Source organism: Pteropus medius, unplaced genomic scaffold (genome assembly GCF_902729225.1).
Source record: "Pteropus medius unplaced genomic scaffold, Ma_sr-lr_union100, whole genome shotgun sequence".
Taxonomy (NCBI): Eukaryota; Metazoa; Chordata; class Mammalia; order Chiroptera; family Pteropodidae; genus Pteropus; species Pteropus medius.
The window spans coordinates 21583038-21600181 of NW_024342471.1; the positions used below are offsets into that span (position 1 = coordinate 21583038).

At 44.9% G+C, this 17144-nt stretch overlaps 1 protein-coding gene and 1 long non-coding RNA gene across 5 annotated transcripts in view; one reads left to right on the forward strand and one right to left on the reverse strand.

Moving 5' to 3' along the window:
• The window catches only part of ZNF217 (zinc finger protein 217), a 36479-nt gene extending 20221 nt beyond the window's left edge, over nucleotides 1–16258 (reverse strand). The window contains exons 1-3 of one of the 4 annotated variants that reach the window (XM_039864653.1): nucleotides 16119–16258; nucleotides 14572–14760; nucleotides 5844–5917 (exon numbers count right to left, since the gene is read on the reverse strand). The gene's annotated coding sequence lies outside the window, so the exon portion shown is untranslated. Of the gene's footprint in view, nucleotides 1–1946; nucleotides 2090–2296; nucleotides 2437–5843; nucleotides 5918–14571; nucleotides 14761–16118 lie in introns of those variants that run through there. The other 3 variants (XM_039864654.1, XM_039864652.1, XM_039864651.1) reach the window with 3 other exon arrangements.
• Nucleotides 2525–7219, forward strand: LOC120603836 (uncharacterized). The gene is made up of 2 exons (XR_005653185.1): nucleotides 2525–2769; nucleotides 7067–7219. It is a non-coding gene; the product is annotated as an uncharacterized LOC120603836 (long non-coding RNA).
• Nucleotides 16259–17144: the final 886 nt, after the last annotated feature.

Genomic DNA, 17144 nt, shown 5'->3' on the forward strand with positions numbered 1-17144 from the left:
CACTATAGAGACTGAGGGCTTTTTAGAAACTCCAGATTACTAATTCCCAAAATAGTATAAAATTTAGTGTTTTAAGTCTTATTTGATATCAAGGCAGCCCATCCACTCCGGGGGGGGTGGGGAAGTATAGTAAAAGGACATTTTAAATAGACTTGACTCAGAGAAAAGAGAAGGTAAAAGGCCTCCTAAGACCCTACCTAGTCGCCAGGCCTGGCCAGCAGCTGTTGTTCCCTGCCTTTCTTTTGTTGAGCTTAATCTCATGTCAACTCATTCAACCAACTCAAAAGCGATGAAGACATAATTGAATCAACCTGAACTAAATCAGACCTAGGCTTCTTAAAACATACAGCTTAATGGTTGCAAACGATCTAGAAAACCGGGAAGCCAGCCAGGCTGTAGTATATACGCTGGCCAATAACACACGACCCCAAACTGGCCGAAGGACCACGACAACCGCCATTTAGTACACGTTCAGGAATGTTCAACGCTTCAAGCCCTACAGGCTGACTCGGAAATATAAATTGAGGCTCAAGGAATTTCAAAGCGGAATAACACACCAAAGCCTTAAACTCCGACATGACTTTCCTTTTCTCGGGGGGAAAAAAAAAATAAACAGAAAAAAAAAAGTTTCTGTTGCTCCAAGTGTGAACAGGCTACTGGGGTCCCAGAAGTGGCCATTAGTGGCTCTTCACTGCTCCTGGAACTAAACCTTGAGGAAAACGCCCCGCCTGGCCACTCTACCCGCCCAAGAATCCGGCTTCCCGTCCTCGGTGGCCCTACCCCAAATCCTAAAATGTGGGCTCCAACCCGGGACCCGAACCGCTGTGACCCGCGACGCGCAGGTACCGGCCCGAGGTCTCGCCGGCTCAGAGTAGGACGGCCGAGGCCGCCCCAAATCCAGTCTCCCCGGCCCCCAGCAGCGCTCTCCCCTCCCCTCCCCTCCCCTCCCCATCCCGTGTCCCTCGCATTTGGGGGCCAAATCAAAAGTGAAGAGGGCTCTACATCTGAAACCGCGCCGTTTCGCCACTCAGCGCCTGCTGGCAGAAACTTCTCTTAAAAAAAATAAATAAATTAGAAACACTTTTGGGCTAACACTTCAATCTGTCCTGCCCCTTGGAGTTCCTATTCTGCTTCTAGATGGCTTTGGGTCTCCCACTGGAATTGAGTTATAAAGATAGTCTTTAAGCGTTTAAGGGTTATTATAAGATTTTTTAAATCTTTAAAATTAAAGAGGATAATTTAAAAAAAAAAAAACCTAATCACACATCCAGGAAACGCAGCGCCCGTTCACCGCCTGCTCGGAGATGGGCAGACCACCAGGACTCCCGGGACGGATGTGGGGGGCGCCCGGGGGCTCGCTGGGGTGCGCATCGGGGTCCGCGGCCAGGCCAGGCCCCTCCCCCGGCCCCTATCGACTCGCCCTCCGCCCGGCCAGTGTGGACGGTCCCGGCCATTGTTTGCGGGGGACGCCTGTTAGGACGCATTGTTTTGGCTGTTTCCAACTTGCTCGGGCCCCCGTCCCCCCATAACCGAGTCGGCAAGCCGGGAGACCTGCCCGGCGGAGCCACCCAACTTTTCAGGAACAGCCCCCCACGCGCCCACGCTCGCAGCCCCCGGGCTCCCTCCGGCCATCCCTTGGCTCCAGACCCGGGGAAGGGGGACTCCCCCACCCCCAAGCCATCGCGACTATTTCCAAGAGTGAGTGTGATGGTAAAACACTGTACACGCCGGGGGCTCGCCCGACACCTTCTCGCCGGGTGGGGAGGGGGCGCCCTAGAGGAGCGGACTGGAGTAGGAATGGGGGGGGGGCGGGCGGGGCGACCATCCGGGAAAGGGGGCGAGACAACGAGCGCCGGAGACTCGAGAGCGGGCTCGGGGGGACGCCCGAGGGGCGAAGCGGGGCGCCCCCTGGGGCCCGGCGCGGGCGGGGGACGCGCCCCCTTTACCTGCGGCTCCGGCTCCTCGGCCATTTCCTCGCTCGGCGGCGGCCGGGACTGAACTGACACCACACGAGCGAGCCGAGGTTTGAATGAGGAGGGAGCAGGCGAGGAGGGGAGGGGGCGGGGAAGGCAGGAGGGAGGGGAGGCGACGCGGAGTTTCTCTCGGCCTTTTGTGCGGACACCTCCCGGATTCCGCGCCCGCACCGGCCCCCCAAAAGAGACGGGGGGCCACCGGCCGAGAGCGAGGCCATCCCCCCACAGCGCCTCAGGGCCTTGCGCCTTGAAGACCCCCCTCCAAAAGAAGCGCCCCCACCCCCACCCCACCCCCGCCCGGAGGATTTGGGGGCCGGGCTCACCTCGGGCGCGGGGCTAAGGTGAGCGGGGCGGGGGTGCGCACGGGGGGCAAAGGCGCGGGCGCCCCCTACTCGTCCGCGCGGGGACAGTGCAGGCGCGGGGGGTCCCTAGAGCCGCCGGGGCGCGGCGCGTCCGGCGCTCGGGGACTGTTGGGTCAGAAAGTGCTCTGGGAGCAGCTGTTGCGCCCTCCCGCGGCTCGGCCGCTCGGAAACGCCCCGCCTCCTGCCTTCACCGGCCGCGCGGCCCCGCCCGAGGCCCCGCCCCCGGACCACGTGACCCGCGCAGGCGCGCCCCTGCCCCGCCCACCGCCGCGGACTCCGCCCCCGGCACGCGAGCGAGCAAACGAGCGCGCGCACTCCCTGCTCTCGACCGGATGATTCCCGCGCACGCGCGCGCCTTTCACCGCCTCCACGTCCCCCGCCTCCCGCCATCCGGCTTAACGTGGTCCGCGCGCGCCCGGCGGTTCCAGTGACAGGTACGCGGGGAGGGGGCCATGAGGGCAGCGCGCAGGCGCAGATCCAGGCCTCTGCCTCGCCGCCTCCCCCTCCCTTGCAAGGTGTGCCCCGGCGAGGGGAGGGGCTGTTAGCCCGAATTCCTGGGTCATCCAGAATTAGCAACAAAAAAGCTTTTAAACCCATTTGGGTAGGTTAAAAGGCAGATGTGCACAAACATTTTGTCAGATTTCCTTCAAGTATGAGGAAGGTCGATGAGATCAGACGATTAAAATGCTTTTTTTTACTATCTTCATAAAGCTATCCTTTAATTTTTGTTATTTTTCTGAGAGGGCCGGGCTTTCGCTATTATAATTTGAGATTTCTAAACTTGGCCTAGGTTCCAAGAATCCACTTGGCTTTTATAGAAATCCACGTGGATGAAACTGGGCTTAAACTGGGAACCAAAAGAAACAAAACTAGCCTTTTCCCCTCCTCGTCACGCCCAACTCATTTAAAGCATTTCCCTACTGTTCTTTTTCTTGCTCAGAAAAATAAAAATAAAAAGGTTATGATTCCGAGGACTGATTTGATTTCTCCCATTTTAAGCACGCTCCAAGGAGGAATCATAGAAGCAACAATCACATCCACCAAGTTTTCTGACCCAAGATGCAAACGAATGCAAATGTAAACAGAGCTATACAAGTCACCACAAACAAAATAGCTCAGAAAATAACTCAGTAGCAACAAGGTCTAAAAGCCAGGATCCTCACTGTTCTTAGTGAAACGATTATTTGTCAAAACTTTCCCTATTCCTACTGAAAAGTTTGGATGCCTTTTTTGGGAGGGAGGGGCTTTGGTGTATCTAAAAATGGGAAAACTTAAAACAAAAATGACAAAGTATATATTGACAAAGTATATATTTAATAAACAGGACCAAAAAAACTACATAAATGTGCTCAGCTGGTGAGCAATGCAATCCTTAATAAATAGGAAATGGAATTTGAGAGACAGACTCTTAGCAAAGGGGAAGAATTTCCAAGTGTGATGTTTTGCTGGCATTTTATATATAACCCCTAAGCCCACATATGGTCTGGTTAGTCTTTTATAAAAAGGAAGTGAAGCAATTACTTACTCACACTTAATTAATTAGCGCCAGAAGTAGGTTCTTAGGCCAGAACTCCTTTTTTTTTTTTTGCACTCAAGTACACTGATTACTTCGAGTGCTAGGGTTCCTTTTCTCAGGGAAGATGAATACCTTTCTTTAAAACATTTTTTAGAGCCTTATAAATAGTCACATCCTAAAACATAGTCCAAAGACATACTCTTCATAAACAAGAAGCTTTATTGAACTTAAAACAGATGACTTCCAGCATTGCTCCTAAACAAAGAAAGTATAAACTCGTGGAACCAGGTTGAGTCTTAACCTAAGTGTAGCCTCACTCTACATGTTAATGGATAACCTTTGAACTCCGAAACCCTGAATGCTGTAAACACAATAAGGCTCATAGTTAAAAATCCTATCAAAATTGAGCAAAAATAATCCATACTTTTCTGTAGGAATAAGGAAACGATCAAAAGTTTTGACAAGTAATCCTTTCACGAAGAACAATGAGGCTACTGGCCCTTAGACCTTGTTGGTACTGAATTATTTTCTGAGCAAAAACGGCTGTGCTTTTCTCTATGCCCTCCCTCACAAAGCTACTTACTACTTCTAGCATAATAGCATCATATGGTTTGTTAGCTACTGTTTCTCTCTCCTCCTGACCCCCCCCAAAAAAAACTTATTATGTATAGCTTTTCAAATTGAAAGATAATTGTATTAAATGATTTATCTCCTAAGAGCTTTATATGTGATTTTTATGTTTGAGCAAAGAATTACAAAGAACCTTATTCCTGGAAGCATGCCAACAAAACTGGGAAATCATTGCAAAATTCTGCCAGCGACTGAGTGCTGAGTTGCAAACACATACTGTGTTTTTAAATGGACATAGAGTGATCTGAATTTGCTGTAAGGGCATCCGAGACACATTTTCCTTTTAGAATGTAGCAGCTCATACTTAAAATGTATTTGGAAAGCGTGTATAGTTAAAAAAAAAATTAAAAATGGAAACTCCAAAAGTAATCAGAGAACACTGGAATACTTGGTTTTGTAATAAAAGCTAAGAAGTCATATTATTGTGAAATGAAAATTGAAAATCGAACGTTGGTCTACATATACTTAGCTCCACCCATGAGTAATCCTGTTTTGTCGTCATCACCCCCTAGCTAGACAAATTCTAAAGGAATCAGGTGCTGCAGACACAGGCAACACAAACAAAACAGGGAATCAGAAATGTCCCTTCAAATGTGAGCTGATGCTCTAAACATGTTACTCGAGAAAAGGGCAGAAAAAGCCCCACTTCACCTCTTTTTAATGCGACAAACATCAGCTACACCTCATTTTTCACAATTATCCAAACAGACCAGCCCTCCTTAAGATATGCTTCTCAGTGTGTGCTTTTTTAAAATCACACCATTATCTCTGATTTAATCCTAGTGATCTGAGACCTCTTCTTTTAGCTAGCTTCTGATTTTTCTCTCTAGATCCTGCCACAGCAATCTCAGATCTAATAACAAAACAAATCCTTCTAATTTGCTATATTTAACATTTATTGGAATCATCTTTTGAAACTTTGCCTTAATTAGAAGAACAGAATGCGGTATGATCTTATTTCGCAAGTATTTATTCTACTGTGAAACTATTACAGAAAAACAATTTGGAAACTCTGTAGAACCCTGGAGCTGAAATGAAGCCAACATAGATACTTGACTTAAAAAGAATTCAGTGTTCAGAGTAGGAAAACCTGAAAAACTGCAGTGAAGAGTTAGCAGGAAAGAGAATGGAAAAGTTAGCCAAACATGCCAGCTTCTGCAAGGACATCTGAGAAGGAAACCTGGGCAGCCCTTTTAACACGACTGAGTGCACTAAATTAAGTAGGGATCACCAACAACTTGCAGAAAACACTCCACTTCTCTTCTATTAAATGTCTTGATTTCACTCAAATCATCTCAAAATGTTTAAATCCTCTATAAAACATCACAATAATAGATGATAAAAATAAATAGCACAAATTACCTTTCAGAAGTGGAGGCAGTGTCTGGAACCTGGAGACTTTCTGAGTTTGCCAGTGCACCTGGCTCTAAACAATACTGGAAGAGAGAGATGTGATTGCTAGAGTTTATAAGCAAACCAAAAAGGGAGGAGCCAAGAATAAGGCTCAATTTAAATAGAAGTTTAGATACCACCGACTCAATTGATTAGATCACCTTGATGCCTTGATTGGATTAACTTGATTATGTGCAGGGAGCACTATTTACTTTAACGGCATTTGTCCCACCAGCAAGTTTGATCAGTGCCCACCCCCATTTGCAAACACAACTTTTGTTTTCCTCTAATATTCTGGATGATTTTCCAAGGTTGACATCACTCAAAATGTAAATGTAAACTTTCTTTAAAAATTACATGTGTCACATAACTTTTGGAGCACCTCTTTAAAGCTTTTCGCATTCATCTGCTATTCCAAATGGGGTATATAAGAGGAGGTGGGGTTCCAGGAAGGTAACGTTTATTGAAATCCGATTCTCATCTCAATAAATCAAACCATCTTCCATCCAACCACTTACTCAAGCCAAAACCTGGGAGCCAAACTATATTTCATCTCCATCCCCCCACACACCTTTAATCCATCAGCAAAGCTTGTAATTTCTTTCTTACTATGTCTCAAGTCCATGCACTTCACCTCTAACACAAGCCTACTCCGCAACACCACGAACTCACTCTGTTCTCCAAATGTTTGAGTAAGTGAGGTTTCACCAAACTTCTTTCTAGGTTTGCCTTAATACATTCTCCACCCATAACCCAAGAGGTCTTTTACAGTGTAAATCAGATCATGTCACCGCCCTACTTAATGGCTTCCTATTGCCTCAGGAACAAAGAACAAACTCCAGAGTTTGCCTCACCAGCCCAGTACATCTGGCCCCTGCCTAACTCTCCAGCCTCAGGCCCTGGCCAACTCTTTATTTAGGGTGCTAAGCTTCAGCCATTAGGGCTCCTCTCTGATCCTTCAGACCCATGGTTCCCTTTACCTAGCACTCTCTTCCCATTCTTTCTGCAGCTTTTCTTCCTCCCGAGAGTGGGTTAAGCCCAGTGTTCTCTGAGAAGGGGGAAGCCTTCTGTCAAGGTGTCAGGATGTTTTCTGTCCTATCGTTTGGGCTCAAATACTCCAGTTCCACCTCCTGAAAGCTGCACTCATTCTAGAATATTATTTAACCTCTCTGGGTTTGTTTCCTCATCCACAGAATGGGGTGATGATGATGATGATAAGAAGAGGAAGAGGAAGAACAACTGCTTAAAAGTTCTCATCAGGAGGAAAAAACTGTAACCATAGGAGATGATGGATGTTAACTAAACTTATTGTGTAATAATTTCACAATATAACATATACACACACACATACATCAAATCATTATGTTGTCTGCTTTAAGCTTATACCGTGTCATGTGTCAATTATATCTCGATAAAACTGGGAAAGGAAATATACATATAATTATATTATTTATGTAAATAATAAGAATTTATTTTTGTGTAAGACTCTTTGGAGAATTAAATGAGACACTGCAAAGCTGTAAGCCCAGAGTCTTGTGGGGAGACAGGGCGTTCTAGGCACAGGAGATAGAGCTCACAGTGAGCGAAACAAAGTCCTTGCCTCTTTGGAACTTCTAGAGGGAGACAGACAACACACAGACAGTTATATCTGCAATAAGGTCACTGGAGAGGGGAAGATGCTTGCTGTTTTAGATCGGGAGGAGAAGCCACCCGGGGAGTCAGGCGGCAGGTGTACTAAGACGGGGCAGCAGAAGGTGGGAAGGCTCAGGACAGAAGGGAGGCTGGCTTGGAGAAAGAACTCCCTGGAAGCCAGTGTGCCTAGGCCCCAACGAACGAGGACAGAAAGGCAGGGGAGTAGGCAGGACCTTGGAAAGACAATGGCAAGGACAGGTTGTTGACTCCAGTTGCTGTAGGATGTCAGGTGGTCAGTTCTCTATTGCCATTTTATTTGCTACATCAACAGCACTTGATAGAGTCAATCCCTTCCTCTTCCTCTTCCTCTTCCCTTGATTTGGGACATCGGGTTCTGCTAATTTGCCCCAGTCCTCACTGGCTGCTCCTTCTCAGTCCCCTTGACTGGTTCTCCTCTCCCTGACCTCTACTTTTAAGTGCCCCAGGGCCCAATGCTGGAGCCTTCTCTGTTTCTTATTTATTCCCTAGGAGATTTGAGCCAATTCAGTGGCTCAAAATGCCATCTATAAGGCTCCTAAACTTACATATTTCTCACCCAGACCTTTCCCTTTGACTCCCAAAATTTCCAGCTGCCTACTCTATCTCCACTTAGTTGTCCAGTAATGAATTCTAGATTCTGAGACCACTCTGAGATCTCCCACAACTCGCCACCACTAACGGATACGTAGTATGGAACTGTATGAGACGCTGCGGGAAGCGAATGCTGATGGAGATGAAAAGTGGGCGGAGAGATGGTTTAGCCACCGACATGAGATCATGCATTCCTGCCAGGCACCCCCAAAGCTCAAGCCCACGCGGTTATACTCACTACACACTATACCGTCGCAATTATCTGTTCTTGCCTGTCCTCCTCCTGTTAGACTCTAAACTCTATAAAAATAGACGACACTGTGTCTTGTTCTCTGCTGTATCTCCCAGTCTTTAGCACGATGTCTGCCTAGAGCAGCAATCTATAAATGTATTCAAAACAAATGCATATAGAAATGAATAACGATCTGCAGAACTCAGACATAGTGAGTTCCAGTGGGAATGGAATCGAAGCGTGGATCTTCAGAGCAGCCACCAGCATCTTGGCTCAGTTTCCTCATGTGTAAAACGGGGATTATAACCTCGGCCCGGTCTGCTTCACTGGCTGGTTGGGTTGCCCCGTGCCGCACTGTGGGGGTGGGGGTAGGGGTGGGGGAGCTCCGTGTTGCACCAGCCAAGAGTTGTTTATATATATATAATATATATATAAATAACATACATATGTTGTATGTATATACAATATACATATAATATATTATATGTGCATACAATATACATATATGTATATTATTTATATATTATATATAATATACATATAACATATTATATGTATATTATTTGCATATATATTATATATATAAACTATATGTACATATAATATATAAACTATAAATATATAATACATATATAAACTATATATATATATAATATATATATAATGACTCGTGAATGCATTTAATCCTTGAACAACACAGGTATGCACTGTGCATATCCACTTATACATGGGGTTTTTTCCCCAATATGTACAGTGCTGTAAATCTATTTCCTCTTCCTTATGATTTTCTTAACAGTTCTGCCCTAGCTTACTTTATTGTAAGGATACAGTATATAATACATATAACATACAAAATATGTGTGTTAATTGGCTATTCATGTTTTCAGTAAGGCTTCAGGTCAACAGTAGGCTATCAGTAGTTAAGTATCAGGGGAGTCAAAACTTATACGCGGATTTTCGGCTGCAGAGGCTCGGCACCCCTAAGCCCCACGTTGTTCAAGGGTCAAACGTAGTGAGTATCAGCTTCCACAGAGGGCTCTGTGTAGGACTCATCTGTGAATACACCGGGCACTCTAGTCTCAGCTCCCCTGATGACACTTACATTAGACCTGGCACCGGAGAGGTTCCACGTTTGCAAGAACAGTCGGAATCTCTAACCTCGCTGTCCTTTTCCTTCCCCCTCTCCCTTTGGGGTGACATAAATGGCCTAGTAAGTTGTTTGTATAGTTGGTCACTTAGGAATGTTTTTTTTTTTTTTTTTTTAATTTTCCGGAATGAATCAGACCGTTAACTCCATCAAGAGCACGGATTTGTCCAAACTCACACTCGGCCATGCCTTCCACATTTCTCCACCTTGGGACAGGTCGAGTGGACTAGAGCACTGATATTTCGAAAAACTTCTCTGCCAACAGCAAGGCCGGTGTGGCCCCGGGAGGCTAGCTGATAAGCGCTGCCGTTTACTGCATTCTCGATGTGTGCTTTTTACTCCATAACTCATTCAATCCTCCTAAGGACCCTGTGAGGGAGGGCCTGTATTTTCCCATTTTTGTAGATAGAAGAACCTGGGCACAGAGGGATCACAGGACTCTGCCAAGCCCACTGGTAATAAGCAGCAAAGTTAGAGTAAATCTAGCACCTGCCTCCAGGGCCTTCGTCCTTACCCACAGGCATGATGGCCTCCCCCGCCGGGTCTCCAACCTCAGCTGCTAACTCCCCCTTTCCCCCTCCCGCTGGCCAAGCCTCACCCCCACACCTCATGGTGTATCCCCAGGACCTTGAACCATGCCAAGCGCACAGGGATGTTCATTATACACCGGGCGAAAAATGAGGAAATGGCCACACGTGCCGGGCAGCGGATATCCACTATCTCTTACATTCTCCTAGAAACATAACCAAATGACTATTTTTAGTCTTGCTTTACACGCAAGAGGTTAAGTATGCCTTCAACCCACAGAATGCACACCTACTGTTATGTGCCTGGCGTTTTTTCCCACATGCTGGGGACACAACCGTAAGGTACGTGAACTCTTGTGTTTACAGTGCCCCCATTCCAGCAGAAATGCAGACAAGCACATGTCTGTCACACTGATCTTTTCAAAAGTCAGATCTGATTACGTCAGGGCCCTGCCTAAAACTCCCAAGCTCTCTCAGGACCAAAACAGAATTGCGGACGATGTGGCTGGCAGGAACTGGCGGACCCTGCGAAGGCTTTGGATTTTACTCCAAGGGCACGGGAAGCCACTGAAAGAAAAGGGAAGTAAAATCGAGAAAGAACTACTGAACTTCACGATTATCTCCTCAAAGATCTCATCCTGGCCAAACAAAGAGGACATGGAAGACTTGACGACGCTGTGGTCCTTCAACTTCACTCAGACAGACACCTTCCTCTTCAGTGTCCAGGCTATGACCATGAGAATCAAAGCTGTCACTGATGAGAACGTTTGGCACTGGGCTAGCTGTCATCCTAGCAAGCTTCACCCCTTTAGTTGTTACTGCCTTTTCTTTAAAAAGAACAAACTGAGACTCAGGATGGTTAAGTAGCCCGCCTGACGTCACGGGGCTAACAGTTTGTGTCCCTACCCTCCCTCCAGACTACACCGAGGCCAACGGGCCATTTGAACCTGAGGTCAAACCTCAGCTCTGCCACCAACCTAAATTTCCTCACTTCTAAAAATCTACACTGATGTACATTTCTAGACACTCTATTTCCTGAATGTTCACCAGTCGACCGTGTGCAGCTCTGGGGCAAGGGTAAAACATCCTCCCCCTAACCCTCCTCCCCTCCCCCCATTTCTGGACCAGCAAGAGTTTACTTGGTCGCCCCCGGGCTAGTCCCCTCCCTCCTCGGTCACTCCCTTGCATTCTTGGTGTACCTGTGTACTTATCCGTCTTCCCCAATACACGGCAACTCTCCTTTGAAAGCAAGGAAGAAAGCTCATGCAAATTCACGTCCCAACAGCAATTAGCAGAGTGCTTTTTGCATAGAGCTGGGAGGCAACAAATGTTTATAAAATGGAGGTGTCCTGGACTAGGTCTCGCAGGCCTTTACATGGCCCCAGGAGCTAATCAGTTAGTAGATCTACAGACCCTACTATCATCCCACGAGCTCTCACACACACCCTTTCCTTTCTGTTCCCACTGTCCTTGTTTCTTGTTTTCTTCTGATCTGTATAATAATCTCATAACCAGTTCTCTTGAATCTGTCTTCTTCCTAGCCCAGAAGAGCTTTTTCCAAACCCCACTAATAACCATCCTACAACTGCCCTGTGCAAAAAAATCTCAAATTTTACCAAAATAAGTCAAAATAAGTTTCCTCTCTTAGGATGTAAAACCACACCGTGGCCCCAGCCAACCTTTTAACCAGATGCATTCCAGAAATATATACTGACAACTCCTTTGTCCCAGGCGCTTGGCTAAATAGTGATTAAAGAGAGAGGTACAAAACAAATTGTATTTCTGCCCTCGTGGAGCTTATATCTTAATAGGAGAAATATAGACATTAAACATATTTTTTTAAAAAATAAATAGATAAGCATATAATTATAGTACCTACCCTAGAGTAATAATCAGTCAAGGTACACAAGAAGCACACACAAGGGTATCCACTGCAGCACTGTTTATGATAGTGAAGAATTAGAAACAACCTGCATGTCCATCGAAAGGAAAATGGCCACATAAACTATGGTATATCTAAATTTAAGAATACAGACAGCGGTCAGAAAGAACGATAAGTGGCTAAATCACCAGGACATTGTGGAGTAAAAAATAAAAGAATCGAGCTATGCCGTTTTTTTTTTAAAGCACACACACTATATTTTCTAAAGGAAATATATGAACATGTATAATATATAACTATGTGTCTGTATATATGTATACACATAATACATACCTATGTTTACATATACACACATAAGAAACATGGATGCCGATCATTTCACTGTACAAATATTGAATAATTACACTGTGCGCCTGAAACTAATGTTCTATGTTAATTATCTCTAAATAAATAAATAAATGAGAAATAAATACATATGCAAATACCTTAAAGTTGGGAAGACCCCATACCAAAAGTGGTTAATTCTTACATGTGGGCAAAGATCCAGGTCAATATTTAGTGGTGGCTAAAGGTTTTGATCTTTTTACATGTAAAACATTGATATTTCACCTGTATAATTAAAACTTAGCTTCCCATTAACACAGAATCCCATACTGTGCTCATGCTGTGTTCGAAAATGAAAAATAAAATGTTTAGGGCTTCCATATGCTTTTTGATAAACATCTGATAAACCATTCTCTGCTTACCTATCTCCTTGCTCTGTGCCTGCTGCCTCGCTTACCCTGACGTGAATCTCCCCAAACCACGTGCCATGTACATGCAAAAATTAATCTGCACCCATCCTACACATCCCCCAAGGTCTCCTCCAAATGCCACCACTCTCTTTGTTCAGTCATCCTTTGTTCAGGGCCTCCATTATGACATTTGCTGGGTTATGCCTCGCCCTGGATATGTGTTTGTCTTACCGCCTGACCAGGCTACATGCTCCTTAAAGGGAGGGCCAATTTCCTCCACGTGTGGCTTAGGGCCGGCACACAGGAAGTGTCCCCATATTTAGTTGTTCTACTTAATTAAATAAACATGCCCTCTGGGTTCTTAAAATTCACTCATTCATTTACTTTCTCACTCCACAAATATTTACAAAGCGCCTACTGTGTACCAGCCGCTGTACTAGGTGCTGGGTATGCAGCAAGAAAGTAAACCTATCAAAACGCTTGTCCCTGTGGAGTTAACGTTTAATATGATGGCGTATTAAATGATAAATGCTGTGGAGAAAAATAAGGGGGGGCAGGTAAGGTTGAGAGAAATAGAGGGGGTGGTTGTGGGTGATGTTCGATAGGCTAGTCGGGGAAGACTCCACAGGTGAGGACGTCTGAGTAAATATCTGAAGGGGAGACAGTGTGAGCCATGCGGAGTCCCTGGCAAAGAGCATCCCAGGCTAACGGACTGGCATCCGAAGAGCTCGAAGAGGTTTGCCCAGCGGCTCAAAGAAGCCAGCATGGCATTTTGGCAGGTCTGGAGAGTTAAGATGAAGAAACAAGTCAGAAAATTAAGAGGGAGGAGGGAGATGCTGATCGCTCACGGCTGGGCCACTGGGGCGTTGTAAAGGCTGGATTTTACTCTGAATGGACTTGAGAGCCCCTGAATGGTATTAGAATAATAATGACCTGGCTTGGATATTAAGAAGTTTATTAAGCGGACGGATAAAACCAAGGATACTCCTAAAACAGCAATGACGAAAGTCTCCTTTGCCGAAATCACTCAGATATTTAAGTGCGTCCATATTTTCGGGTTACTTTTACAACAAGAACAACGATAATGGTAAGAAATAAGGATAAGAATAGAGAAAAATAATACAATTGACTGAGCCCCTGCTGTGTACCAGTCTATCTCCACATCCAATTTATCCAATCACGGTGTTATTTAACTCACTAGGCAGATAAAACTGTTAACCACGAGAGATTAACTAGCTTTCTGACTTACTAACTTGTTACTCGAGGTTCTACAACAAGAATAAAGTAGAATTCTAGCCCAATCTAACAGCCCATGCTGACTCATGCCATTCTTTTTGTACTAAGCAGCCTTCGGAGAATAGAGAACAATAATAGCGATCGTTGATTAAGTATTTATTATAGGCCAAGCTCACTATATGCATCACGTCTGGATACCCAGGCAGAGTCAGGACCCCTGAGTTCTTTCTGAGTTCGAACCAAGGCTCTGGGCTGCCTACCAGCTGTGTGGCCTCTGCCAACCACACTTGAGCTCCCTTTGCCTCTGTGTCCCCATTCTACAGTTGCAGGTAAGAGTACTCACTGACCAGTGTATTCGGGAGGAATAAACAAGTCCTCACTCATAAAATGCTTCCGGGAGAAGTTGGCACATAGTAAGCACTCAATTAAGACACGCTATTATCATAAAGGCCATTGCCCAGGGCACAGAGAAGCTCAGCACGCAAAGCCACGTCTGTTCTTAACCACTGCAGGGCCCAGCCAGGGGCTTTACTGGACAGTGAAGCGAGTATGTTTCTAGCGGGCGAGGGACACAGTCGGATTTGGACCCGGATTTGTCCGCTCCAGGACCGGAGTAGCTAGTTCTGAATCAGCAGCTGGAGTCTAAACCACCCAATGTAAACACAACAAGAAAGATACCTGGATCTGGGTGATCCTCAGGAAGTGGGGCGACGACCCGCCTTTCCGTGCTCCTTGGGCATCTTCTCCAAACAGGGCGTCGAGCGAGATCCCAAAGACCGCCGACGCAGTGAGCGTGGGTGGGGCGGGGAAGGATGAGCTCCCGGCGGGTAAGGTGTGTCCCCTCAAGCCACGCCCCCAGGCAGGATCCTAGGATGGGTAAAATGCAGGAGAGCAGATTAGGGTCAGGGCCACACCCTCGACGGGCGTAGAGTGAAATGACCAAAAAAAATCAGGAGTCTAGACTCAAGCTCAGCCAGCGGCTCTCAGCGTCAGTGGTGTGGTCCATGCAACGCCTTGACCCCTACACGTGGAGCCCGCTGGGCTTTTTGCTCAGCAGCTCCCAAAACGAACACAGGTAGTTTTCTCAGAAACCAGAACTGAATAAAATACGGCCTTCAGAGCCTGCCTGGATCCAAATCCTGACTCCATTGCTCCGCTGCCGGGAGACCTGTGGCCAGTGGCCTGTAAAATGGGAATAATAATGTCGCCCAGAGCATCTGGGGCTTCTGAGCATTAAATGAGCTGATGGTGGTGAAACCTTAAAACTTTCCCGCCTACGGCGACCACTTAATAAACATTAGCCAAAATGACATTAGCCATTATTCTCCCTGGATGTCTTCCTGTTCTAAAACAACCCTTCGAATTAACTAAAAATCCCTTTGGCTCCTTTGACAACTTTTCTTTTTAATGTGGTTATCACATTTTGTTGAGATATATATATGTATGTGTGTGTATATATATATATACAATATATATATAATATATATATAATATATATACATATATATACTTTAAAAAAAATACCAAACCTGCATGTCCTCTTATAAATATTTTAAGAGATTATGTTTTGTCCCCACTTGTTTTGAAAAACGACTCAGCATCATCATCGAGTGGGATTAAAACAGTGAAAAGCAAATGAGGACAATAGGATCATCTTTCCTGAACTTTCCTCCCCCCTCAAAAAAAATTTATTATTAAAGATTCAGATGTTGGGCTTTTAAAGACCATCTTGCTAAGTATTTTCTTATCGAGTTCCTTTTTTTTTCCCTCCCCCATAAACACGACGGTAGAGATAGTTCTTTCCTCCCTGCCTCAAAAAAAAAAAAAAATCTGTCACATAAATTTCTCCAAACCAGTACAACTGAATTTTCTGCAAAGATTTGTAACTGATATACTACATTCTTTAAGGAAAACAAGCATGCTATATACAGAAACAAACAGTTTCAGAAGCAGTTTTATTTGAAGTCAACAAATAAGAACAACGTGTCCCCAAGGAAACAAAGTAGAATTTGGACTCGAAGCTAAAATGGCTCTGCCTTAATCCTCTGTTACCCAGTGCTATGGGGCTGCGTTTACAGGAAACGCCCGCCACCAGAAGTTCTCTGCTAGTTTTCAACCAGTTTTCAACCGTATTTTTGCATCATCAACTCAGCCAGATGGAAACAAATAAAATACCCAGCTTTAAAAAAAAAAAAAATCGTAAAGTAAACGAAGAGAACGCTGACCTGTTCATTTCTACCTTCTTCAGGATGGGAAGAGGCAAGAAGAAATGCAGGCTCCCCTCCCCCTCCAGGACCGAGCTTCCCGGTGGGTGGGAACTCTCTCATTACCACATTTTCAAATAGACCGGTTTCTCTTTTAATCAAAGTTAGTTTGTGGTTGTTTGGCAGTCTGAGCATGCCGTGTTTTCATAGCTATAGAAAATGTGTATTTATTTATTCTGAGATGGCTATGACCATATGACAAACATAAGCCAGCCTTAGCCAATGATTTATAAGAGCTCTGAAAAGTACTGCCTTGAAACATTTTAATAGAGGTTCTCTCATCCTTTGTAAGTGGAAGTGTAAATTGGTACAGTCCTTTTGTAAACAACTCAGGGAGACAAGTCAAGGGCCTTACAATGTTCATACATTGGGTGCTGCAATAAACACTCCTGGAATGGGTCCTAAGGAAATAGCCCTAATCAAGGGAAAGGTATTATGAAGAAAGATATTTATGGCAACAAGTTTACTATAAGGGGAAGAAAAACACACTCACACTCTCTGTCCATGTATACGTGGAAACATTTCAAAGGAGGAATGATTAATCATCCAAGTTACCCCCCCACACTCTTGCACACAGCCATTTCGAAATTAGAAAGTTTTGAAAAATATGCTGTTGGGAAATATAATAGCAAACTGAAAACTCAAGATGAAAAGTTGTATTTTTAACAGATTATAACTATTTTATTAGTAAGCAAAAAGGGAGGATATAGGTATGCATAACATTTCTAAGTTGTTTATCAGGGAGCTTTTACTATGAACAGGGCATTATATATGATACCAAGGACATTGTTAATTCATTAGCTGTGATAATGGACTTATGGGTTATTAGAAAAAAATGTATATACATTTTTAGAGACATACACTGAAGCATTGAGGAGGAGAATGACATGTTGGAATTTATACTTTAGCAAATGTTAAAAACAGGAGAATTGAAGCAAATGTGGTTAACATCTTGAAACTGTACAACTGGATTTGAGTATGAGGGGT